Raw genomic sequence first — 27,905 nt, 5'->3', positions numbered from 1 at the left:
TGCTCTAAATTACTGGAAGATGACCCGCAATGTTTTATATCTGTATATTAAAGTATAATGGATCATAATATAACAAGCCACATTACTTTGGATCCCACATTAATGCTATAATGAATTGTAGATTTTTTTTCGTGAGGATTGCCAGCTTATGTGCGATCCGTGAAAATGAATTTCTCTACAAGATCCATCCCATGCAGAGGCGAAATGTTTTTCTTTGTTCTTTCCTCATTAACATGATTTGTAATAGGGCCTTTCACGTTGTTCCAGCGTACAATTGCGAAGGTGAAACATTAATGCTGTGGTCGAGCTGAAGTTTTCCTTGAGGACCTCTTAGCGGCGTCATTAAGAGGAAATCATCCTAGCAAATTTCACGATTAAAACAAATCATCTTCGCAAACTTCAACTCATAATACTTTCTATATTTTTGAACAGTGCCTTGTTTTCAACACCCTTCTACATTGGATATACATGTAATCTACAAATTCGAGCCCTTTGAAAGGGGCATTCCATCAGACAATTTTCACAATTTCACATCTGATAGTATATAAATCGACAGCTCCATGTATAGATTTTTAGAATTTATTGTGGTCCTTGAGCAGAGATCCAATACTTTGAAAAACCTTAAACAAATTAAGCCTCGGTTACACCGGAGCGAATCAGCTGCGAATCCACCCGAATACACGTATTCGGGTGGATTCGGGAGAATTCTGTTCTCCTTCCCCGAATGGACGAAAATTCGGGATGTATTCTGGAACATTCGTGGAGGAAATCGGCTCGTTTTGAAATGTTCAAAACGAGCCGAATACCTTCAAAACTACTCCCGAATGTGGCCCCGACAAATTTCATTCGGGCCACAATCGGGATGTATTCGGATGGAATGCGGTTGGATTCGGGGAGGCATTCGGGGTATTCTGGGCAGATTCGGGCCTACTCGTATCATCAAGGGAGTAACGGCCCGAATCATCTAGCCAAATAGACCCGAATATCACGAATACAGCCGAATCTGCCCAGAATGTCCCGAATGCCTCCCGAATCCATCCAAATCGTTACCCGAATACAGAGAATACAGGCAAGTGAGCCGAATAGGCCAGAATACGACCGAACAGCGGCTGAATAGGTCGAATGAGCGGGCAGAATGATCAGAATAGTCTCGCGAATATAGCCAGATTGGCGATTCTACTCTGATTCGGGGAGCTCCCCGAATCAGAGACGAATAGGTTCCGAATCCACCGACTCCATCCGATTCAGGCCATTAGTCGGGCAGAATCGGTCCAAATTTATTCAGCAGAATTCGGTTTTCGTGTAACCCAGGCTTTACTCTGAACGTCAGCAAAGAACGGATTTAAAACTTCCACATTCATTGCAGAGTTTGAGGATATTGTCCAGGAACTGAATCTGCTTCCAGGAAAGTTGGTAATAGGTGGGGATCTAAATGTTCATTTTGATCGTCCAAGTCAGGCTGACGTGAGTAGAATCAACTCTGCTTGGAGTCATGTGATCTTGTCCAGCACATTAATCAACCCACTCATAGACTCGGTCACACTTTGGACCCCTTGATCACCAGATCAGATGAGTCAATTGTGAATGATATTGAGATCTGTAACAACGGTGAATCTGATCACTATGTTATTTGTCTTCATCTAAACATACCAAAGCCACAGGTATCTTGTCAAACTCTCTCTTTCAGAGAGTACAAGGATATGAACCATGAGAATTTTTCAAATGATCAGGGTACATTGCTCGATGAGGGTGCTTCTCTTGATGACTGTAGAGATGTTGATAAACTTGTTGACTTCTTTAACTCTGCTGTGACGATTGTGCTTGATCATCATGCTCCAGTTACAGTGCGGACATTCAGACGCAGACGTCATCCTCAGTGGTACAATGAGGATATATCCTCTGCCCGTCGGGAACGTCGCAGGGCGGAAAGGAGAGGGCACAAAGTGAAATCCCCCGAGAACTTTAGGTCTTACCACGACGCAAAGGACAAGGTCAAGAAGGCTCTCCTCACTGCTAAATCTGAATACTTCAAGGAAAATGTTTCAGACTGCACTCCTAAGTCTGCTTTTGGAATCATTAATTCTCTCCTCAACCGCAAGGACACTGTTCTACCAGCTCATGATTCACCTGTAGATTTGAGCAACCAGTTTGCATCCTTCTTTGCTGATAAGGTCAAAGATATTAGCTGTGACCTGAGTAACCAGTGCAGCAACTTGGTCTTGAACCCCATGTACGCAGATCAGCAAACTCAACATGAATTTGATTTTTTCTGAGGTAACTGCTATTGAACTTACACGGATAATCATGAAGAGTCCTTCTAAGACTTGCTGTCTTGATCCTTTACCTACATGGTTGCTGAAGAAGCATCTTCCGATTCTTGCTCCTTCGCTCACTGCTTTGGTAAATGTCTCTCTATCAACAGGAACCTTCCCAGACTCACTGAAGCAAGCTATTGTGATTCCAGTGATAAAGAAATCCTCATGTGACAAGGACATTCTCAAGAACTACAGACCAGTTTCCAATATCGAGTTCAGATCCAAGATCATCGAACGTGTAGTCACATCTCAGCTTGTTCAGTACATGGACGAGTCTCATCTCTCCGAGTCCTGTCAGTCGGCCTATAAGAGTAACCATAGCTGCGAGACAGCCCTCCTCAAAGTCCAAGATGATATCCTTCGCAGCATTGACAAAAGGAAAGGGGTTATGCTGGTAATGCTTGACCTGTCAGCTGCGTTTGATAGAATCGATCATGAAATTCTGCTCGATCGCTTACACAACACCTTTGGTATCAAAGGTTCAGCTCTACAGTGGATGGCTTCTTACCTCACAAACCGAAGGAGTCGTATCTGCGTGTCTGGTCACTTGTCTAGGGAGTGTACTTCAGTAGTTGGTATTCCACAAGGATCTGTGATTGGGCCCCTATTGTTCACCATGTATACCAGTCCTCTTGGAAATCTACGTACTGAAAATGTTAAGTATCATATGTATGCAGATGACGCGCAAATCTATCTTGAGTTTGACCCCAGTGACCCTTCCAGTGTTAAACTCACTCTGAATGCACTGTCCAGATGTGTGGGTAAAGTGCAGGAATGGCTGACTCTGAACAAGCTGAAACTCAATGAAGAGAAAACAGAGTTTCTTGTTCTCGCCTCCCAACGCCATCTTAAGCTTGTACACGACATCAAACTTGCTCTTGGTACAATTCTCATCTCTCCATCTGATCATGTGCGCAATCTTGGAGTTATCTTTTCCTCTGATGCAAAGATGAGCATGCATGTTTCACAGATCTGTAAGTTAGCTAACTGCTACATCAGAAATCTGTGGAGGATCAGAAAATTTATTGATGCTTCTACTTGTCACGCAGCAGTCCGTGCATTGGTCTTATCGCGACTTGACTACTGTAATGCTCTTCTTGGCGGAATCAGTCAGGCTGATGCGGATCGCTTACAGAGAGCTCAGAATGCTGCCTCTAGACTAGTGTACCATGTTCGTTCACGTTCTCATGCCACTCCTCTTATACGTCAAATCCACTGGCTGCCAATCAAAGCAAGAATATCCTTCAAGCTTCTCCTGCTGGTCTACAAAGTAGTCAACAAAAGAGCTCCAGAGTACATTGAGGAGTGTCTGGTACGACACTCTCACTCTAGGCGCACTCGTCTTTCATCATCCGTTATCTTTACACAACCACACACGAAAAAACTAGCCGGAGATGCAGCTTTCTCTTCTTGTGCTCCTAGGCTGTGGAATAAGCTCCCTCCTCTTCTCAAATCTTCACCCACACTCGATCATTTCAAACAAAACTTGAAGACTTATTTATTTTGATGTCCCTCTATGTGCACTGGACTTATACTGTCACTGCCTGGTATTTTGTATATATTTTATTTCCTATGGCGACCAGGGATGACATGTCTTAGCGCTTTGCATCCAGTGGAAAAGGCGCTCTATAAATGTCTATTATCATTATTATTATTATTAACAAGGATGATGACTGAGGCCTATAGCAGACTCACATATTTCAGAAATGAAGCAGTGTAGTTCCATTACGATACCGCTTGCTTGCAAGTTAACATGAATATAATCTATGCATGCCTTTTTCTTTTGTTCTGCTTCCTTGAGCCCCATGCCATCATCCTTTAGTTCATTGCAATTTGTCATAAAATTTGAAAACATCAATTCGTATATTCTTCATCCCATCATTAAATTCTGAAACTCTGTGCTCAATATAAGTGATTGTATTGTTCAGTGTAAAAGTCCGAAAATCATTCGGAGATCTCCTTTAAGAAGCTGAGGATGCGTCAAGGATTGCGTGGACAATTATTATATGTTGTGAAGGACTGATCCCTACAGAGCTTGGATTGCGAGATTTGCTTTCACATGCGTATTGTCAGACAATGGGTCGGTTATCCGATGTTTTCAAACTGACAGATGAAACGTTTTCCCCCATGAGGTCCCACTAAACAACGTTGAATCTATTTCAAATCCCGCTTTGTAGGGATTTAGGTTTTGCTATGCCGGCAAGTCTCGGAATTACTTTCAGGTTGTCAGATGGACAAATACATGTATAGATATAAAGAGGTGAAGTTGAAATTGACGTAATGAATTAATGTCCACTAATGTCTTGAAGCCACGATAAAAGTGTTCCCGTTATAATATCTTGTAAATCATAATGGAAAAATCATGAACTACTCTGATCTTGAGTGCCCATTTAGCTTTAAACGCAGACGTATTTTGTGCATGACTTCATCCAAGCAATGTTAGGTCTTTGTTCCGAATGTTTAAAGTCTGAGTGCACGTACAGGAAAATGGCAAACCTTTTATAAAAGACTGTTTTGTCGGCGGAAAGTAGGGAACCTAGACTGCAGCCTTCTGTCCTGGAAAATCTCGCTCGATTTGTTCAGCAGGTATCATTTATACCATACAAAATTGGTCTGTTGTCTGCTAATTCATTCTCGGGCAAAATTCAAAGAGAGCAAACACTGGTGTGTACTTTGGTCTCGTCAGCTGTGTGACGCAGTTTCAGGAGAGAGTTGCAAAGTCCGCAGTAAAGGCTGCATTGGTTCCTAAAGTTGGTACCGCGTGTACTCGTTGCATCACCCGTTTGTGCTTAGCAATGATAACGAGTGAATTATCCTCTCTCAATTTGTGCTAGAGAGAGGACAACGTTTCGTATACATAGACCAACACAATTAATCATTATCGATACATCTGAACGATAACTGCTGATCACCGATGGAGTACAGGGAGTTTTTAACTGACGTCGCCTCGTTGAGGAAGCCATCCCCAACTCACGTGCTCAGTGAGTAAAAGAATTGCCCAGCAGTTCAAGCTTCGCAGAATCGGTGTACTAGTACAGTGCACTCCCGTTATAACGAACACGGTTATAACAAAATTCTGGTTACAGTGAGGTACAAATTAGGACCGCAACATTATCCTCACCATGTATTTTGATTGTTTATTTCTTCGGTCATAACGAAATTTCGATATAACCAAAGAAAACTGCCATGCAGTCTCAAGGGCTTCGTTATAACGGGAGTCTACTGTATGTCACTTGATGTCAGTGCGTCTCTATCCTTTCCCTGCAGGCGCATACATAATATATATTATGCAGAGTCACATCAGTAATGAAAACGGGTAGTGCGATGCATTTTTGTGATTTCAGACATTGCGCCGAGACAGCGAAGAACTTGATTCTCTTTCCTTGATATTACTGTCAATGATCAGGCATAAAGAATTATACATTTCTTCCCCCGAAATTCCCCCTCCACCATTATATAGAGACTTGGATGTAATAAGATTGTCAAAATTGCCTTTGCCAAGGGAGATTATTGTTTTCATTGGCGTTTGTTTGTTTGTTGGTTTGTCCGTGTGCAAAATACTCAAAAAGTAGTGAACTAATTTGGCTGAAACTGACAGTAAAGGCTGAGAATGACACAAGGAATAATGTGTTTAGATCGTGATAGTGATCCGTGATGTTGTATGGATTTTATGAAGGATTTCGATTTTTTGGCTAGTATATAGGCTCAATGAATTTAGGAATTCAAGCTGCGCATTTTTGAGGTTTGCACTCAAGTGCGTGATGAAACCACTTTATTCAATCTTTCCCCTCCAATAATGAGCTTAACTCACTGGAGGAGCCGCTGCGACTTTGATATACACTTGTGCGATTCGAAAGAAAAAAAAATGGCTTGTGCTCTCACAAAGAAGGCGACTTCAAACGTCTACAAATAAGATGAAAACGTATTCGCCCTGAAGTCGCGGGAACGTCGCCACGACGTCTCCGGGAGTCGTGGCGACTTCTCCGATACGTCTTCTCAGTGGCGGAAACATCTCCGCAACGTCTCCACAATGTCCCCGTTAGGTCGCCATTATGGGTCTCCGCAAGGTTGCGGAGGCATCTCGAAGACGCGGCGTGCCGTGGTCTCCGAGATCAGTCTCCGTTTTTTGGAGACATGAAAATCTCCGGGGGGGGGGGGGGGTGGGGAACATGTTCGATGCTGCCGCGACTCCCTGGAGACCCAGGAGACGTCGCGGAGACGTCTCCAGTCAGCGAAGACTCAAGTTGCCACCTGGGCCCTGTTTAATGAAGAGTTAAAATTGATTATATAGTTGATTTCAACTGTAAGTCTATAGAAGCCTGTGTGGTAAGGAAATCTAAAATCGATTTTATCTTTTGATAAAACGGGGCCCAGGTCTCCTCTAGTCTCCAAGCCAATGAGACCACTTTAGTTTATACACAGGAATTCTCTGGTCATTCATCACTTCTTGCCAGGAAGGGCGTGCTTGTGAACAAATCATGCATAGGTTTTGAATACTTGCAAAGAATCGGTCTGTTCTCCTCTTTCAAAATACATGATAGTGCCTAAATGTCATGAAAATAGTACCAGTTTTGTCCATGCATACATCATTAATATGAGGATTCCGCTGTGTGATTAGACTCATCGAGCACGTGTCGAGTATTTCGAATCTGAATGCCAAGCGTCATCTGTCTGCATCTGCTCATAGTTGGACTTTTTCTTCTTGTCAGAGGAAATGGAACTATTCCCGTGTATAAGCCGTACATTCAAGTATAGGACTACTATTTCTTTGTCTGTCCGTCTGTCTTTCATACCTTTAATCCCTGAATTCTGAAGGAGAAGAAATGGAAAAAAAGGAAGGGGGAATGGTGTGAGGATAAATGCATAACATTTTATCGTAATTCAAGAGAAACCACCAAACTTGAGAGATTTCAGCGCTTTTAAGTTGTTCAACTCAGCGTGTCAATCCCGATTCCTTTGTCGATTATAACAAAAGATTTTGACTGGCCTCGGTACATGGTAAGTACATAGTAGCTCCATGGCTCTATCTTGTCAGTCTGCGAAATTGTGTACGTTGTTTATACCCCAGTGGACCATTTCTTTAATATATTTCAATCATGATGTGGCTGTTTCTTTTTGGCAACTAAACATTTCTTTCTTCTGCTCCGTCCAAATGAGTTGCAAGATATAAAGGCAAACCCCTAGATTTTGAATAAATAATCGAAACAGTCAGTTTACGAAGGCCGAGGATGGATTACGGACGTTTCCTTAACAGTCGCAGCTCTTCGAGAAGGTTGTCGGAGATTCAAAATCTGAGTAAGTGTCTTGATGTTACGTCACTGCTTTGAATGTGGATCTTCGATGTACCGGTAGTGTTGTGACATATGTGGTGTGATTCTGTTTTATTTGCGTATAAAGTGAAATCGGACAGCACGAATGATCATCTAAACATTAGCAGGGAAAAGCATGGAGCAAAGAGATGAGATCTTATGTCCCTGTGTGTGGATCGTGCAGCAAGATTCACTTGCAATGTATGTTGTGTGTGTGTGTATCACGGTCAGGGAGCTTTGACTCGCGTCGAGTGAAATTTCATTATTGTAGTTGTATTTGGATGCGGCGGTCCCTCGTTTCAAAGCGTGAAGTTGTCTATAAAGGTCATGCTGTGAGGTCATTTTAGGTGAACCTGTGTGAAGCAGCAAGACGGTAAATCGCCGATTTATGATTAGTTCCTGTTCCTATTTCGGGAAATGACCTTTTTCTTTCTCTCTCTCTCAGTTGATTACAGCCACTTCACTCTTTCAGAGGGACAATGCATTTTTAAGCTTACCAAAACTGTCCGTCCGTCCATCCGTCCATTTGATTTTGTGGACGACCTATAATCTAAAACGTATCCAAACGAAACTTGGGTCACGTGTATAATGAGTGAACGAAGCTGCGCCAATGAACTTGAGGGTGCACTTGCTCAGGGTCAAAGGTCATAGGTCATCGACCTTAGAAATTCTGTATTTCCCATTGTAAGCCCCATGGTTCCTGTGTACTGTAAACATATGTCAACATATGTCACCAGATAAAGAATCTTTAGGGGAAAGTTTAGGGCATGGGGGCAAAGTTCACATGTCAAGTGAAAGCATTTCATTTGTTTTTTCTTTCTTCATGATTCAGAAATATGACAAAGATGTCTTCATGAAACATTTGTCATACATTTTGAAAACATAATTTCGTATATTCTTCATCCCATCATTATAAATTCTGAAACTCTGCACTCAATATAAGTGATTGTATTGTTCCGTGTAAAAGTCTGAAAATCATTCGGAGATCTCCTTTAAAGGACAAGTTCACCTTCATAGACATGTGGGTTGAGTGAATGCAGCAATATTAGTGGAACATATCAGTGAGAGTTTGAGCAAAATCGGACAATCTGTTAAAAAGTTATGAATTTTTGAAGTTTCTGCTCAGTCACGACTGGATGAAAAGACTACTATAGCTTGTGATGTCACATGAGTACAACGATATAAAGAAAGAATAAGGAAAATTCAACATATTTCCATTTTTCTCGCATAACAAAAGAACACTCGACTTCTTCCTTTCAGAAGGCAGGGGGAATAATATTACCCTTTACATACGTCAGGATAGCAAGTCAAAGAATGTTCACTTTATTCAAAAAGTAAAGTTTTGTGAAATTATCTTTTTATTTTCCTTATATAGTTGTACGCATACGTGACATCATACACTGTACATAGTCTTCTCTTCCAGCAGTGACTGCGCATAAAATATTCCTAACTTTTTAACGGATTGTCCAATTTTCCTCAAACTTTCACTGATGTGTTCTACTACTGCATTCTCTCAATCCTTATGTGTATGAAGGTGGACTTGTCCTTTAAGAAGCTGAGGATGCGTCAAGGATTGCGTGGACAATTGGAAAGATCGCAAGAACGTATAGTTATGTTGTGAAGGACTGATCCCTACAGAGCTTGGATTGCGAGATTTGCTTTCACATGGGTATTGTCAGACAATGGGTCGGTTATCCGATGTTTTCAAACTAATAGATGAAACGTTTTCCCCCATGAGGTCCCACTAAACAACGTTGAATCTATTCCAAATCCCGCTTTGTAGGGATTTAGGTTTTGCTATGCCGGGCAAGTCTCGGAATTACTTTCTGGTCGACAGATGGACAAGCACATGTATAGATAGAGGTGAAGTTGAATATGACGTAATGAATTGGTGTCCACAAATGTCCTGAAGCCACGATAAAAGTGGTCCCGTTGTAATATCTTGTAAATCACAATGGAAAAATCATGAGCTACTCTGATCTTAAGTGCCCATTTAGCTTTAAACGCAGACGTATTTTGTGCATGACTTCATCCAAGCAATGTTAGGTCTTTGTTCCGAATGTTTAAAGTCTGAGTGCACGTATAGGAAAATGGCAAACCTTTTATAAAAGACTGCTTTGTCGGCGGAAAGTATATAGGGAACCTAGACTGCAGCCTTTTGTCCTGGAAAATCTCGCTCGGTTTGTTCAGCAGGTACACTGTAAAAACATCGGTGTTAAATTTAACACCATGGGTGTTAAATTTAACACCGATCAAGTGTTAATAGAGGACCACACCCACATTTGTAGAAAATGCACTGTGATGTTGTTGAAAAGTGTTCACCTGACACTTCGTGGTGTTAATTTGACACTGTACCTGGTGATATTTTGACACTGTACTGGTGTTAATTTAAAAATGACACCACATGGTGTTGATTTGATATTTGTTGGTGTTAATATCAATGGTTTAACACCCGTCCAGCTTCAATAAGGGACCACATCAGCTGGTGTTACTGTGGTGTAAATTTATTTTTACATTTTTTCAAAAATCTAGTATTTTAATGTAAAATTCTTGATCGTCTTGTTCAAATTAAAAATCAACAAGAAGTGCAGTTACTAAGAAACTCTTCAAAAAACAGTTTTATATTTGGAAATGACACCCGGAGGTGTTAATTTAAGACCATAAATGAGCTCCGAAAATTTAACACCAGCTGGATGTTCACTATTTAACACCGGACTTTTTGCAGTTTATACCATAGAAAATTGGTTGTCTGCTAATTTATCCTCGGGCAAAATTCAAAGAGAGCAAACACTGGTGTGTACTTTGGTCTCGTCAGCTGTGTGATTCAGTTTCAGGAGAGAGTTGCAAAGTCCGCGGTAAAGGCTGCATTGGTTCCTAAAGTTGGTACCGCGTGTACTCGTTGCATCACCCGTTTGAGCTTAGCAATGATAAGTAAAAAAATATTCTCTCTCAATTTGTGCTATAGAGAGGACAACGTTTCGTATACATCGGTATACATTGGTATAGACCAATACATTATCGATACATCTGAACGATAACTACTGATCACCGATGGAGTACAGGAAGTTTTTAACTGATGTCGCCTCGTCGAGGAAGCCATCTCCAATTCACGTGCTCAGTGAGTAAAAGAATTGCTCAGCAGTTCAAGCTTCGCAGAATCGGTGTACTGCAGTGCACTCCCGTTAAAACGAACACAATAATAACAAATTCCGGTTACAGCGAAGTAAAAGGCCGAAGGGCCGCATAAGTATCCTCACCATGTATCTTGATTGTTTGTTTGTTCCGTCGTAATAAAATTTCGATATAACGAAAGAAAACTGCCAATCTCAAGGACTTGGTTATAACGGGAGTCTACTGTATGTCCTTTGATGTCAGTGCGCGGGTCTATCCTTTCCATGCAGGCGCATACAGAGTTCCAACAGTAATGAAAACGGGTAGGCTAGTGCGTTGCGTTTTTGTGATTTCAGACATTGACTGTCAATGATCAGGCATAGAGAATTATACATTATTTTGTTCACCCGAAATCCCCCTCCCCCATATCTAGAGACTCGGATGTAATAAGATTGTCAAAATTCCCATCGCCAAGGGAGAAGGTTATGCTTTTATCGGCGTTTGTTTGTTGGTTGGTTTGTCCCTGTGCAAAATACTCAAAAAGTAGTGGGCGAATTTGGCTGAAACTGACAGTAAAGGGTGAGAATGACACAGGGAACAGGTGTTTAAATCGTGGTAGTGATCCAGGATGTTGCATGGATTTTACGACGGATTTTCGATATTTTTGAATTTAGGAATTCAAGCTGCGCATTTTTGTCCCCGCCGAACGAGTTCGAGCAGGGGACTATGAAACGGGCTCCGTACGTGTGTGTGTCTGTGCGTCCGTGCGTCCGTGCGTCCGTCCGTGTGTGCGTCCGTGTGTGATCAAAATGTTCAATTTGCTACTTCTCTGTCATTTATGAGCCAATTTTGATTCTGTTTGCTTTATATGATAGCACTACATGGGAGCTTTGAAACTTCTACACAGAATTTCAGTTGTGACCTTTGACCTTGACCTTTGACCTATATTGTACATTTGCTACAAAATGCTACTCCTTCGCCATTTCTAACCCGATTTCGATTCCGTTTGCTTTAAGTGATGGCACTAGGTGAGGGCTTCAAAACTTCTACACAGAATTTTGACCTTTGACTTCTTTGACCTTTGACCTTGATTTTTGACCTATATTGTACATTTTGCTACAAAATGCTACTCCTTCGCCATTTCTAACCCGATTTCGATTCCGTTTGCTTTATATGATGGCACTAGTTGAGGGCTTCAAAACTTCTACACAGAATTTTGACCTTTGACTTCTTTGACCTTTGACCTTGATTTTTGACCTATATTCTGCATTTTGCTACAAAATGCTACTCCTTCGCCATTTCTAACCCAATTTCGATTCCGTTTGCTTTATGTGATAGCACTAGGTGAGGGCTTCAAAACTTCTACACAGAATTTTGACCTTTGTCTTCTTTGACCTTTGACCTTGATTTTTGACCTATATTGTACATTGGCTACAAAATGCTACTCCTTCGCCATTTCTAACCCAATTTCGATTCCATTTGCTTTATGTGATGGCACTAGGTGAGGGCTTCAAAACTTCTACACAGAATTTTGACCTTTGACTTCTTTGACCTTTGACCTTGATTTTTTACCTATATTGCACATTTTGTTACAAAATGCTACTTCCGGCGGGGACATATATTACGCACCGCGTAATTTCTACTTTTCCTTGTTTAGGTTTGCACCAAGGTGCGTGATGAAACCACTTTATTAATCCTTCCCCTCCATTAATGAGCCTAACTCACTGGAGGAGCCGCTGCGATCTTGTGCGATTTGAAAGACCAAAAAAAAAAAAAAAAAAAGAAGAAGAATGGCTTGTGCTCTCACCATGCACAAAGGCGACTCCAAACGTCTCCAAACAAGATTAAAACTTATTCGCGCTGAAGTCGCAGGAACGTCGCCACGACGTCTCCGGGAGTCGCAGCGACTTCTCCGATACATCTTCTCAGTTGCGGAAACGTCTCCGCAACGTCTCTACAACAATGTCCCCGTTAGGTCGCCATCATTGGTCTCCGCAAGGTTGCGGAGGCATCTCGGAGACGCGGCGTAACGCGGACTCCAATATCAGTCTACGAGACCATTTGGAGACTTGAAAATCTCCGGGGAAAAAAATGAAACATGTTCGATTTTGCGCGACTCCCCAGAGACCCACGAGACGTCGCGGAGACGTCTTCAGTCAGCGAAGACTTAAGTTGCCGCCAGGTCCCCACATTAGTCTCCAAGCCAATGGGACCACTTTAGTTTCTTGCACAGGAATTCTCTGGTCATTCATCAGTTCTTGCCAGATAGGGCGTGCTTGTGAACAAATCATGCATAGGATTTGCATACTTGCAAAGAATCGGTCTGTTCTCCTCCTTGAAAATACATACGGCGGTGAGTTGTAAAAATTTGTTGAAACAAATTATCCTTCAAACTCCACGATTGAAAAGAAACAAGATGGTCTATACCTTGTGATACTTAATACTATATTTTATTGAACAGTATTTCCTTTTCAACACCCTTCTAAATTATATATAATCTACAAGTTCGAGCCTTTTTAAAGGGGAATTCCAGGCAATTTTGATAATTTTGCATCATGCAGTATAATTGACAGCGCCATGTGAAATTTTACAATTTATTGTGATCCGTGAGCAGAGATCCAATACTTTGAAAAACCTTCAACAAATTACACTGAACAATGTTGATGACAAAGAGGAGGCTCACATATTTCAGAAATGTAGCACAAACTTTTCTGCCAGTCTGAAAGAAATCAACGGAAGATAAACACCTATCCAAAGGATAAAATGTAGCAGAGTAATCCCATTACAATACCGCTTGCTTGCGAGTTCACCTGTGTATAATCTATGCATGCCTGCTTTTGTTCTGCTTCCTTGAGCCCCAACTCATGTATTCTTGTGGTGAGGCTGCCATACCATCATCCTTGTTCACTGCGATTTGTTTATAAATTTTTGAAACATAAATTCGTTTTCTTCATCCCAATTATAAATTCTGAAACTCTGTACTCAATATAAGTGATTATAGTTGTTCAATGTAAAAGTCTGAAAATCATCCGGAGATCTCCTATAAGAAGCTGAGGATGCGTTAAGGATTGCGTGACCAATTAGTGAAGATCGCAAGAACGTATATGTTATGAAGGACTGATCCCTACCTACAGAGCTTGGATTGTACGATATGCTTTCACATGCGTATTGTCAGACAGTGGGTCGATTAACCGATGCTTTTAAACTGATAGATGAAACGTTTTCCCCTTTAGGTCCCACTAACGCTGAATTTCTTTCAAATCTTGCTTTGTAGGGATTAGGTATTGCTATGTCGGGCAAGTCTCGGAATGGCTTTCTGCTTGTCAGATGGAGAAGTACATGTGCAGAAGAAGGTGAAGTTGAATATGATGTAACGAATAAAAATGTCTGCTTGAAGCCATAATAAAAGTGTTCCCGTTACAATATTTTGTAAATCATAATGGAAAAATCAGGAGCTGCTCTGGGCTTAGTGCCTTTTTAGCTTTAGACGCAGACATGTTTTGTGCATGACTTCATCCAAGCAATGTTGGGTCATTGTTCCTCATGTTTGAAGTCTGAGTGCAACGGGAAAATGGCAAACCTTTTATAAAAGACTGTCTTGTAGGTGGAAAGAAGGGAACCTATACTGCTGCGCTTTTGTCCGGGAAAATCTCACTCGGTTGGTTCAGCAGGTATGGTTGGTTCAGCAGGTATCATTACTGAATTGTCGAAGAATGGAACCCGGGTTTAGTCCAGCCGTGGATTGAGATAGTTAAGCCGTGAAGCGTGTTTATTCGATCTGTGAATAGATCAAAACCGTAAACAACAAATATTAGCGCCTTGTTGCTAATACACATGCAATAACTTGGACATGTGAATCACATTTCATGCATGTCTTGTACACTATACGTTTGTATATGATTAAATCTTTGCATTGCCTGACATGCATATAGACTCAAACACTTCTCTTGTTGTCACTGTCTCTTGTTACCTTCATAGTATATTGTATTATACACAACACCTGGATTTATATCACTGTCACATACTGAAAGCGACCAATAAATCATGTTTCCATTACACCGGGAGTATCAATTGAACATGCACATTGAATGCTTGGAGTTTGCTACTACACTTGTATGCTAGATGTATGCTAGATGTATGTAGGAGTTTGCTACTACACTTGTATGCCAAAAATACAGATTCTTTCTGTCTTACTGAAAGAACAGCTTTGTATAATATATAATACACTGACTCATTGTGCTCATTTACTGTGTACACATGCAGCTTAATCTGATCACTTTATTTGGCACTCTTGAACTGTACTTAGCTGTATTGTGCATATCCTGTCTAATTTGTACTTCTGCACAAACATGTAATTTTGTACAAAGAGAACATGTATTGTGTTAACACCCTTTAACTCTCAGTGACTTGGCTTCATACACTTGCAGTCACAAATCATATACGGATATGGAAACAGAACTTACATACAGCTGTATGTACAAGTCAAACCACCTGTACTTATTCTTCTGTCAAACATCCCGTGCATCTACGCTCTGATTGTACTGTAGACACTCATAATCTCACTTTGAGCTAGGTAAATTATGCAGAATATACTTAATGTAACACCTTACAACAAATCTACAACCTGCATTTCTGTATTCGCTAAGCACTATATTGTACACTCAACATTGTTACCTCCATACCATGGATTCTACTCCAAAAGGCAAATTAAACCTTACAGCACACCATTGAGTAGATTCTTACACTTGAGATTCCACTTTGGGCGCTACATACGAACTGCTTTCATTACACACAGTTCTGTAATTACCTTGCAATTTGTCTTGCAATACAAACATCCACACTGATGCATGTCAATAAATCATACACGAAGAACCTATTAACGTGTGGTGATCTTTTCCCACCATCAACTCTATTCACCAACACCTTTGTCTCTTTGAACCATTCTTCGATTATTCAATTACTACCATTAAAAAATTGGTCTGTTGTCTGCTAATTCATTCTCGGGCAGAATTCAAAGAGAACAAACACTGGTGTGTAGTTTGGTCCCGTCAGCTGCGTGACGCAGTTTCAGGAGAGAGTTGCAAAGTCCGCGGAAAAGGCTGCATTGGTTCGTAAAGTTGGTACATGCAGGGGCGGCGCACCTTTGCTTGTCAGCTGAAGAAACCCTGAAGCTGAGGACCTTTTTTTTTTTTTTTTTTTTTTTTTTTACTTGTTACTCATGAAACCCGGAAGTGGGCCCCCACACTTTTGAAAACACTGCGCCGGCCCTGACACGTAAGGCGTTTACTCGTTGCATCGGCCGTTTGTGCTTAGCAATGATAAGTAAAAAGATATTCTCTCTCAATTTGTGCTATAGAGAGGACAGCGTTTCGTATACATCGCAAACGCCGATAAAAACCTATACATTATCGATATACATCTGAACGATAACTACTGATCACCGATGGAGTACAAGAAATTTTTAACTGATGTCGCCTCGTCGAGGAAGCCATCTCCAATTCACGTGCTCAGTGAGTAAAAGAATTGCTCAGCAGTTCAAGCTTCGCAGAATCGGTGTACTGCAGTGCACTCCCGTTATAACGAACACAATTATAACAAATTCCGGTTACAGCGAAGTAAAAATAAGGGCCGCATAAGTATCCTCACCATGTATTTTGATTGTTTATTTGTTCGGTTATAATAAAATTTCGATATAACGAAAGAAAACTGCCAATCTCAAGGACTTGGTTATAACGGGAGTCTACTGTATGTCCTTTGATGTCAGTGCGGGTCTATCCTTTCCATGCAGGCGCCTAATATACAGAGTCACAACCGTAATGAAAGCGGATAGGCTAGTGCGTTTCGTTTTTGTGATTTCAGTCATTGCGCCGAGAATTTAATTCTCTGTCATTATTACTGTCAATGATCAGGCATAGAGAATTATACATTATTTTGTTCACCCGAAATCCCCCTTCCCCATATCTAGAGACTCGGATGTAATAAGATTGTCAAAATTCCCATCGCCAAGGGAGAAGGTTTTGTTTTTATCGGCGTTTGTTTGTTTGTTGGTTTGTCCCTGTGCAAAATACTCAAAAAGTAGTGGGCGAATTTGGCTGAAACTGACAGTAAAGGGTGAGAATGACACAGGGAACAGGTGTTTAAATTGGGGTAGTGATCCAGGATGTTGTATGGATTTTACGACGGATTTTTGAAAAAAAAAAGAAAAGAAAAAAAAGAGTGGCTTGTGCTCTCACCAAAAAGGCGACTCCAAACGTCTCCAAACAAGATTAAAACTTATTCGCACTGAAGTCGCGGGAACGTCGCCACGACGTCTCCGGGAGTCGCAGCGACTTTTCCGATACGTCTTCTCAGTTGCGGAAACGTCTCCGCAACGTCTCCACAATGTCCCCGTTAGGTCGCCATCATTGGTCTCCGCAAGGTTGCGGAGGCATCTCGGAGACGCGGCGTAACGCGGACTCCAATATCAGTCTACGAGACCATTTGGAGACTTGAAAATCTCCGGGGAAAAAATGAAACATGTTCGATTTTGCGCGACTCCCTGGAGACCCACGAGACGTCGCGGAGACGTCTTCAGTCAGCGAAGACTCAAGTTGCCGCCAGGTCTCCACTTAGTCTCCAAGCCAATAGGCCCATTTACACTTGCTTGGAAAAATCGCGATTTTTCTAAAATCGCGACATTTGGGTGTAAGTTGCTAAGCAACTACACCCAAACGCCCTCGAAACATCGCCAGAAAAATCGCCAGCCGGAGTGCGATTTTTTGAAACATCGCGAAGTTTGAGGCGAAGTTAGCGAGTGTAAACCCAAGCTGCAGAAATATCGCGATTTTTCATCACGTGACTTTCGGTATCGGATTGCACCGGGAGTTTACGCGGGCTCGACCCTGATCCCTCTTTGGAACGTGTAGAGAGTACGTCGGTCACTGGCCAGAGTACTAGTACACACGGTATAGACAGCTGTGTACAGGTCTAAAAACTAAACGGCCGATCCTCGATCGGCTCGTGGTCTCTCACCTCCCTCTCCCTGATGAAACTAGTATGTGAAAACTACTACTAGTAGCAAACCTGAAGTTCTCCAACCACGTATTATTACCCCATGATGTTCTCCCAGAAAATGCGTATATTCAGATTGTGGGAGTGCCCGTACTGCTCTCCATATACGTTGTTTGTGGAATACAGGAGTACGTAACAAGTGTGAGTTCTTGCTGTCGCCTTATAAAATACTAACCAGTCCTAACTTCCAAGTCCTACTTCTCACTTTCGTCATATCGGCAAAATTTCATGATCTTCCTGAGTGCTGCTGTAGATGAGGTTTTACACACCTACTACGTATGTGATCTAATATAGCAAGCTCTATAGTTTTACCGTAAGTAAACTGTCTCAAGAAGCACACATTTATGTGTGCATTGCACTGATAAAAAGCCCTGGCTCAACATTCCAACCAGCTAGCTGTGATCACAATACGTGTATACTGCACTCACTGCAGTGAAAACGAACAGAATAGCGCGCGCTTCCACTCAGCTACCGTGTTGAGAAGAGGTAAATTACGCATGCGCACTACCGACCAAAAAATCGCGATTTTTCGTGAAGCTCAAACTTCGCATGCTTTTGCGCAAGTGTAAACGGTGGACCAAAATATCGCGATTTTAAAAATCGCGATGTTAGTAAGTGTAAATGCGGCTAATGAGACCACTTTAGTTTCTTGCACAGGAATTCTCTGGTCATTCATCAGTTCTTGCCAGGTAGGGCGTGCTTGTGAACAAATCATGCATAGGATTTGAATACTTACAAAGAATCGGTCTGTTCTCCTCCTTGAAAATACATATAGGGCCTACCCAGATTGCAATGCTGCGTTGGCCCTACGTTGGTCCAACGGCATACATGTACGTCGGGCCAACGACAGGAACGTGACGTCGCTCCGACGTCATTTTGGCCATCGGGCCAACGTTGGTCCAACGGTAATAGCCTTATGTTGGGCCGATGTTTGTACAATGTCTGACCAACGTTATACCAACCATTTTTCCACTTTGCATGATGCACTGGCCCAACGTTGGCCCAACTACTTATGTGTATGTTGGCACAACGTCAGAAACATGACGTTGATCCAATGTCAGTTTGGCCGTCGGGCTAACATTGGCCCAACAGTGAAATCTTGACGTAATACTAAAGTTATATCAAGCACTTTTCCACCCTGTTATGACGTTAAGCTAAACCAACCACGTTTCCACTGTAGTATGACACTATCACACAGTTAACCCATTTCCCTTTTCGACTTTGTAATGACGTTATACCAACGTTAAACCAACCACTTTTCGACTCTGTTATGACGCTATCCCAACATTGGACCAACGCTGCATCGACCACTATTCCACATTGTAATGACGTTATCCCACCGTTGATCCACCATATGTTAATATTATCTCTACGTTATACCCACCACTTTTCAAAGGTGTTATGGTGTTATTCCAACCTTAGACCAACGTTGCATCAACCACCCCACAATGACGTTACCCCAACGCTAGACCAACGTTGTACCAACCACTTTTCCACCGTGCTATGACGTTATCCCAATGTTAGCGCAACATTGTACCAACCACTTTTCCACCATACTATGACACATTCCCAACTTTATATCTACAATTTTTCAAACGTGTTATGGTGTTATTCCAAAATTGTCCCAACGCTGGACCAACAGTTTATCATTCACTTTTCATCGCTGTCGGCCAACGATGTACCAATGTTGTTCCAACGTCATCCTTTTACTGTTGAGCCAACGTTGGTCCGATGACCAAAAAAGCTTTTTCGGCCAACGTCAAGTTTCTGACATTAGGCCATCGTAGTCTTGTTTCTGGGCAGAAACCACGTGAATTAGAGTCTATTCCTATAATTCCTACAATCTACCCTATCCTAAACTTCTACATCCTATACATATTCCTATACCTCGACCTATTCCTATACCTAGCTTTTTTCTTTATAAACCCCTGCGTGATGATAATGTTTCAAGACATGGTTACTAACTGGATGACACTTTCATTACATTTTTATCGAAATTCCATCAAAACATCGGAATACTTTTTCAAACGCGAGTGGAAATTGTGCATAAATCAGCAATAATTTGATGACAATTTCTAACACAGTTTACAGGTTAATCCCAACATCAATACTTTTAAATCTAGCGTTTTCAATATTTTCCGCCAGATTTGAATTGCAAATTCTCTCATTAATATCCATGATCCTTGTATGTCGTTATTCCAACGTTGGGCCAACGTTGTCCCAACTGCTTTTTCACATGATTATGACTTGGAAAAAAAAAATCAAATACAGTGTATTAAAAGTGTCTTGATATCATGAACATATTGCAATAATACAAGTAGTAAACACTTAAATAGCTTAACAGTTTAAGGTTTCTCTTTTCCGTTATGACAAATTATCATTTTTGTTGCCATGACGAAGTGTACATTTTTAAAAATATTATTCGTGTCATTTTTATATTCTGTTCGGTGAAATATCATGCAATAAATGGAAGTCAAATTGACAGCATGTACGGCTTTAATTTTTTTTCTTTGGTGGAAATAAGAATAAAACTGTTGAATCTAAAACAAAGCTTAATCTTGGCATCAATATATTTTCATTTAATGTCTTTTGTCTATCTTCACTAGTTTTCAATTTACAGACTCTCTTATGATAGATAAATTAATACAGTAATGGAAATGACGTTTATCCCAATTTCAGACCAAGCTATTTAGTAGAGCAGTTAAGGCCTCAAAAGCTTGAGAATTGCGCAAAATTTGACAAAAGCATGAAACTTTCACCAGTGTTAGTACATACCATAAGATTCATTTTAAGATCGGGAGGTAAGTCTGATTTGACCTCTGATGACCTCCAGTGGTCAATGAACTTTAAATATTATCAGAATATTGATGTTTGGAGGCATTTGTGAATGATAGGCCTAGATCTTGGTTACACTGCACTAAATATGCATCTGTACTACAAATCTTCCGATTCCACAGGGCATTGACAGGTTTCTACCTTTGACCTCTGATGACCATTAGAGGTCAATAACCTCAAAATACCATAATATTGATCTGTGATCTTACAAATGTATTAGTTAATGATAAACATGGTTAAGATGTGCAAAACAAGTATATCTGTTTTACAATGAAATTGTCTTGATATTCCAAAGAGCAAAGACAGATTTTTACCTCTGACCTCTGGGGACCTTTAGAGGTTAATGACATTAACATATCATAATATTGATCTGTGGTTTCATTAGTTAACGACAAACATTTCAATTTTCAATTTCAATTTATTCGGCAACTGATTGATACAACATAAAAAAGTGCACATTATAAAAGACATAACATTCAAAGGCCGGGACCCCTTGTAAGCAACTAGTGCTTGTTATGGGGCCCCTTTGCAGCAATCAAACAATCAATAACAAAAATGCAATTAAGCATATATCGAAATTTCTGTCATAAGTAGTAAATTAGAAAATACAGAATTACGTTACAATATACACATAGACATACGCAAGCATACACTCAGTAAAAATGCAATGCAAGAGATTGGTAAGAGGGTGAAGAAACGAAGATAAAGAAAGAAGAAAAAGTACAGCTGTTGAAGTCTACTCAGTCAAGGATGATAGTTTTTTAAATGTAACACGTTTGAATAGGGTTCTGAAACGAGTAAGTGTAGTACTGGATTTAAGATCAGAAGAAATTAAATTCCATTCATGAGCCCCTGTGAATCGAATAGAATGAGACCTTGTTGTTAAGCGACAACTTGGAACTCGAAGATTATCTTTAGAACGGGTTGAGTATGCATGGAATGACGAATTTGTTCTAAACATGTTTTGAAAAATGGAAGGGAGTATCCCTTTATGATACTTAAACATGAATACCAATACATTAAGTTGCACAAGTTCAAATATAGGAATGATTTTATTTTTAATGAAAAGAGGTAGACTCGGACTTCGAAAATCACTTTTTGTTACAAGCCGTACCGCACGTTTTTGTAATCTGAACAGTTTGTCAATATGAACTTTGTATGTCTTGCCCCAAATTTCACTGCAATAGTTAAGGTGAGGTAATATTAAAGCATTGTAAATAAAAAGCAATATTTTTCTTGGTAAAAAAGATTTAAGTTTAGATAGAATTCCTATACTTCTCGATATTTTAGCGGTGATGTTTGTAATGTGACACTTCCAATCGAGAGACTCATGGATTAAAATACCTAAAAAATTCATTGATTCAGTTCTATCTATAACAGCACTTTCTATTTGTATTGGAGAAAGATTTTGTGGTACTTTCTTTCTTTTGGAATGGAACAAAACATACTTTGTTTTCTTAAAATTCAAAAGCAATTTATTGCATTTAAACCACTCATTTAACATACAAAGTTCTTTATTCAATGTAAGTACAAGTGAAGTAACATTTTCATGAGAGTAAAATACCACAGTATCATCTGCAAAAAGTGAAAATCTCAAAATTTTTGAACAATTGATTATGTCATTTACATATACAAGGAATAAAAGGGGCCCAAGTACAGAACCTTGCGGTACGCCAAGAGTTACATCTAATTGAGTGGATTCGACACCATCGACCACCACATACTGCCGTCTATTTGATAAATAACTACCAAACCATTGCAGAGGTAAACCTCTTATTCCGTAGAGATGTAGTTTCGTTAGCAGGATGTGGTGGTCGATGGTGTCGAACGCCTTTGAGAGATCCATAAATACACCACAGCAATAATTACCTCTGTCAATTTCTTGAAGAATGTAGTCAGTAAAACAAATAACACTGAGTGAAGTAGAATAATTTTTACGAAAACCGAATTGCTCAGAAATTAATATATTATTTTTAGTAAGGAACTCATAGAGCCTGTCATACATAAGTCTTTCTAGAAGTTTAGAAAAAATTGAAAGAAGAGCAACAGGTCTATAATTATCAATATATTTTGGATCATCTTTTTTATGCAAAGGTACAATCTTCGCTGTCTTTAATTTTTCAGGTACAAAACCAGTGCTTAAAGATTTATTAAAAATATCACATAAGGGGTCAACTATGTAATGTATACAATCCTTGACAACACGAGGGGATATATCATCAGGCCCACTTGCCTTTGAAATTTTTATAAAAGAAGACAATTTTAACAATTCATAAATAGTGGTGGGTTTAACAAAAAATGATTCAGCGTTCTCACATGAAACAAACTCTTGGAATGAATGTGATGGGCTGCATACCGATTTTGACAACTTTTGGCCAACATTAATGAAATAAGAGTTAAATTGATTCACAATATCTTGCTTTGAGGAAAACTTACAATTATCAAAATACATATTGTTTGGCATTAAATTATGTTTTTTCTTACCTAAGATACTATTTATATGACACCATGTTTTCTTTAAGTCACCTTTAACAGACGAGAACAATTCATTATAATATCTATATTTAGAATAACGAATGGTGTTTGTAAGTTTGTTTTTATAATCTTTATAAGCAGTCTTATGTTTTGTGTCTGGATTCTTTAAACTTGCCTTATATAATCTGTTTTTACGATTTATAGACTTAAGAATACCTTTAGTAATCCAAGGTTTCTTACACTTATCCACCTTATTCACATGAATAGTCTTAAAAGGAAAACAATCATCATATATATCATAAAATTTTTCAAAAAATGTGTTATAACACTCGTCAACATTTATACATTCTTTTACATTTGACCAATCGACATTTTTTAGTTTCTCACGAAATGACAAAAGGTTTGTATCATTGATAATTCTTTTACGTACTTCTTTTTTCTTTGAAATGTTATGTTTAATACTTGTTCTGTTTTTTACTATGCCAAATACTGGAAAGTGATCAGAAAGGTCATCATAGATGATTCCGCTGTAAATTTTTTTTTCAGGGGTGTTAGAATATATGTTGTCAATTAAAGAGGCTCTATTTGCTGAGATGCGAGTTGGTTTTGTGATCATTGGAAAAAAATGAAAAGAATACATCATGTCTAAGAATTCATTTGTTTTGTGATGGGAACCAGAATTTAGTAAGTCGATATTGAAGTCGCCCAGGAGATAGATTTCTTTCTTTTCATTTTCCAGTATTTCAAAAATATCGTTAATTCTGGAAGTAAAATCTGATATGTCAGTGTTTGGTGGACGATAAATACATGCAACAACAATAGATTTGTCATTAAGGCTAACTTCTATAAAGAGCATTTCATAATTGTTTGATATACATGATAAGTCGGTTCGTAATACAAACTGATATTCATTTCTTACATAAAGGGCTACACCACCGCCAACCTTTCCAGCTGGTCTACAAATATGAACAAGAGAATAATTATCAATATCATACAAACCTAAATTCACTTTTGTGTTAAACCATGTTTCAGAAACTGCTATAACACTGAAATTAAAATCAAGGGAGGATAAAAGTGTGTTAAAAGAATCAAAATTTTTCTGAAGGCTTCTTGCGTTTATATGGAAAAGGGAAAAATCCGAACACTTATTTGCATATTTTGTATGAAAGTCTTCAGTAAACATATATTCACAATTATTTTCGAAATAGTTCTGTGCGTCAGCAGTTTCATCATTGTCTGTATGATGTACGGAATTAATAGTAAAAGGGTTAATCTTTAATGACTGTATTTTGCTGATATCAATCTCAGTAGACAAGTGAAAAAAGCTGGGTAAAGATAGAGAGAATTCATTATCATCGGAAATATGGTTAAATGGCAGGGCATCTGAAACACAGTTTACACACAACCATGACTGAGTAGAGGAAGAAGCATTGCAATTCACACACGCATACATTCACGTACAGAAAAACCTACTGTTAACTAAAGTATACAAATATATATTATCAAGCTGGTACGAGGAATAAATTGTAAAAATGAATGCTGGGATAACTGTTGTAGTGCCCAGCAATGTAGCCTTATTTCTTCCCAGGCAGTAACAATTTCAGACTTCTAATTGCAAAAAAGAAAAAAATACAATATGAATTATCTTTAACGTAAATGACAGATCTGCATTCGGCAGAATCAAGCTTCGTCTATATAACGAAAATCAAATTAGAACAACAACAACGAAAAACTTTAAGCAATTCAAGTGATTAAAAAGGAGAAAAAAATCCTATTGAAGGGGTAAAAATTATAACAGTCACTTTTTTACCTTTGCTCTGTAAAAAAAATACTACGATCGCCAATAATTACGTTTAGAATTATGTAAAAAGTTGATATTGCATTTAGAGCATTGAGTATCATAATTGCACAATTAAGTACACTGGAGAAGTAGATTAAGATATCCGCGATGAGTTGGCAAAGTAAATTAAGGTCGGAAATGCAACAGCGCCGAGGATAAAGAGAAGGCATTTCCTTGCCGAACAGATGATAGCATGATATAACATTTAGTGGCCAGGTTTTTGTGTACTCAGCAGGGGGGGGGGGGGGGGGGGGGGGGAGGGGTTCCAATCCAGGCGAGTGCACTGCTGTATGTTAAACCATATGGGGAGTAGGCTGACGAGCGAAAGCCCGCGCGTTTTTGATCACGTGGTCACAAAAAGCGGCATCTCGCTGGCATCCAAGGGTTCCGCGTAATCTGGCGTCCTCCACACACATACTATACGCACACACACACACACACACACACACACACAAAAAATCCTTGATGCCCTTGACTAAGTGGGTAATAGCTTTTGCTTGAACATAATGTGAAGAAGGTTCCACTGGCAGAGCTCAATGGACGAGAACAACTCGTCGAAGGATCGACCGTGACACCGGAATGAGGGGGGAGGGGGGGGGGGGGGGGTGCGATCCACTCGAGTGCACCGCTGTTAGCATCCAAGCCATACATGGACTGACGAGCGAACATGGTTGACTGAGCAAGTAATAGCTCCTGGGCTGGACAACAATGTGAAAAAGGTTCACTGGCAGGGCCCAGTGGATGAGCAAGAACCGTAATTAAGGATGACTTTCCATGCCAACAATAACCCAAGATAGGCTGCAATATATAAACAATGACGTGAAAAAGGAATCGCTTAGTGAGCTCCATCTCAGAATCAATGACACGTTGCGTTCTCATTTCAACTTTAACGGACTTGCACAGCCTTAGGAATTTCCCATTAGGTTCCTGAGGTCGTCTTTGCTCTTAATGGCGACCCTTCTCTCCCCCTGTTTAAGCAGTGCATAGATTCGGCCATCTTGGGTCCAAGCGACCTTTACAGCTTCTGATGATTTGACTGCCCAGAAAAGCTCACTTCTCGTTTTGGTGAGGCTTTCATGAATGAAAACAGGGGTCCCTTGGCTATTCCGGAGCACTTTCCTTGCCCGGTAGATTCTGTCACGAGAGTTGTAGGTCGCAAATTTAGCTATGATCCCCCTGGGTTTTCCGCCATTTCGGCGTCCTAGTCTGTGGCTCCTATCAAGATCTTTACAATCAACTTGTAGATTCATCTTTTCCCTGCATAGCTTTATAATAGTTTCATCAGTATTTTCTCCTTCTGTCTCGGGTATTCCATGAAAAATTATGCAATTTCTCCTAGAATATTGTTCTGCTTCCTCATTTTGTTGGCTCACTGATTTAAGTTTGTTTTCGAGAACAGCAATTCGGTCGTCACGTAGCTTTAATTCATGTTCGAGAGTTGCGTTAAAAGATTCAGCCACTTTATCAGTTATGATTGGTGTTAGTTCAGAAATTACTGCTTCTTTGATGGCACTCACCAGTTTATTAATAGTTTCGTCGTCTTCGATGGCTTTGTGTAATTCCTCGCGTACGGTGCTCGTCAGGCACTGGGGCGCCGGGTTTTCCGCTTGAAGTTTTGTGTTCTGTCCGCGAGTCGGCATGGTATCCGCAGAGCATTAATTCAACTTGTGTTACAAAAATGAGTAAAATCCGATGTCCAGGATCATGAATTGATCAAATCAGAGATATGTAGACGTAGATGACTATAATGATACTCGTAAGGAAAAAAAGTTACACGGAGAATGATGTGCAAAATTGGTGACTAGGCGAAGTAGCAAGCATAAAAGAGGAGCTCACGCAAAAACACGTCCGTTCATGACCACGGTCTTCTGCATAAGATATTTTTATATTTAGATATGTACAAAACAAGCATATCTGTTTTACAAGAAATTGTCTTCATGTTCCAAAAAGCACAGACAAGGCTCTACCTTTGGCCTCAGGTGACCTCTAGAGGATGTACAAAACAAACACAATTGTAGCCCAGATGGCTACTAGCACATAAAATAAAGAATAGAATAGAATAGGATAGAGAGTAAAAGAAAACAGAACACTGCATTCGTTTTCCTAGTCACCCTGTGACGTCAATATGCTTAGTATTTTCCCCTTGTTGGAGTTTACGAAAACGTTTATCTTCCTTCCAGCTATTTCCCTTTTTATGTTGTTGTCGTCAAGCCCCCCCCCCCCCCCCCAAAAAAAAAAATCTATTGGTATTCTATGGACATAGGAATTTATGAGTTAGACATTCTATGGCTATACTTTCCCCGCTAGTGATCAGTTCCAATGGCTCTCCATCCCCAGAGTCCCGCACCAAATTACGGGAATGACATGATGGCGAGTTTTTACCCTCTGATCCCCAAACATAAATGATCTCCTGAGCTGGAAGGTGGCCCTCCTGCGAGAATTTATCCCTCTAAAGGGTTTTTTATTTCATTATTTTTGGTCCCGCATGTAATATATATATATATATATATATATATATATATGTATATATATATATATATATATATATATACATGTATATATATATATACAACTGTATATATAAACGATGATGAAGTAGGGTGGTAATGCATTTCAGTCCAACAGTGCTATTTATTCAGCGCTGGCGGGGGAGCGAGCTAGCGAGCGCATAGCAGGCGCTGCGCTGCACTTTTGTCATTGGCTAAGCCTTTAGACAAAAGAATATTTAATGAATTGTATCGGATTTAATACTGCCAATAATACAGATTACAACTGTGGTACGCTTGGATATCCATTATTTTCGGCAAACTCGTGAAATAGGCCCCACCACTGCGTGTCTGTACTAATACTACGGCGACTCGCCTGTTTAAATACTCGTGAATTCAGCCCCACCGTGTGGCGTTCATCGGTAGGTAAGCACGGCGGTGGGGTTGTTTTCCACAGTCAATACTCGTGAATGCGGCGAAAATG

This window comes from Diadema antillarum, unplaced genomic scaffold (assembly GCF_040938485.1).
Source record: "Diadema antillarum isolate AM-2024a unplaced genomic scaffold, OU_Dant_1.0 seq00000619_RagTag, whole genome shotgun sequence".
NCBI lineage: Eukaryota > Metazoa > Echinodermata > Echinoidea > Diadematoida > Diadematidae > Diadema > Diadema antillarum.
This window is presented reverse-complemented; position numbering follows the sequence as displayed.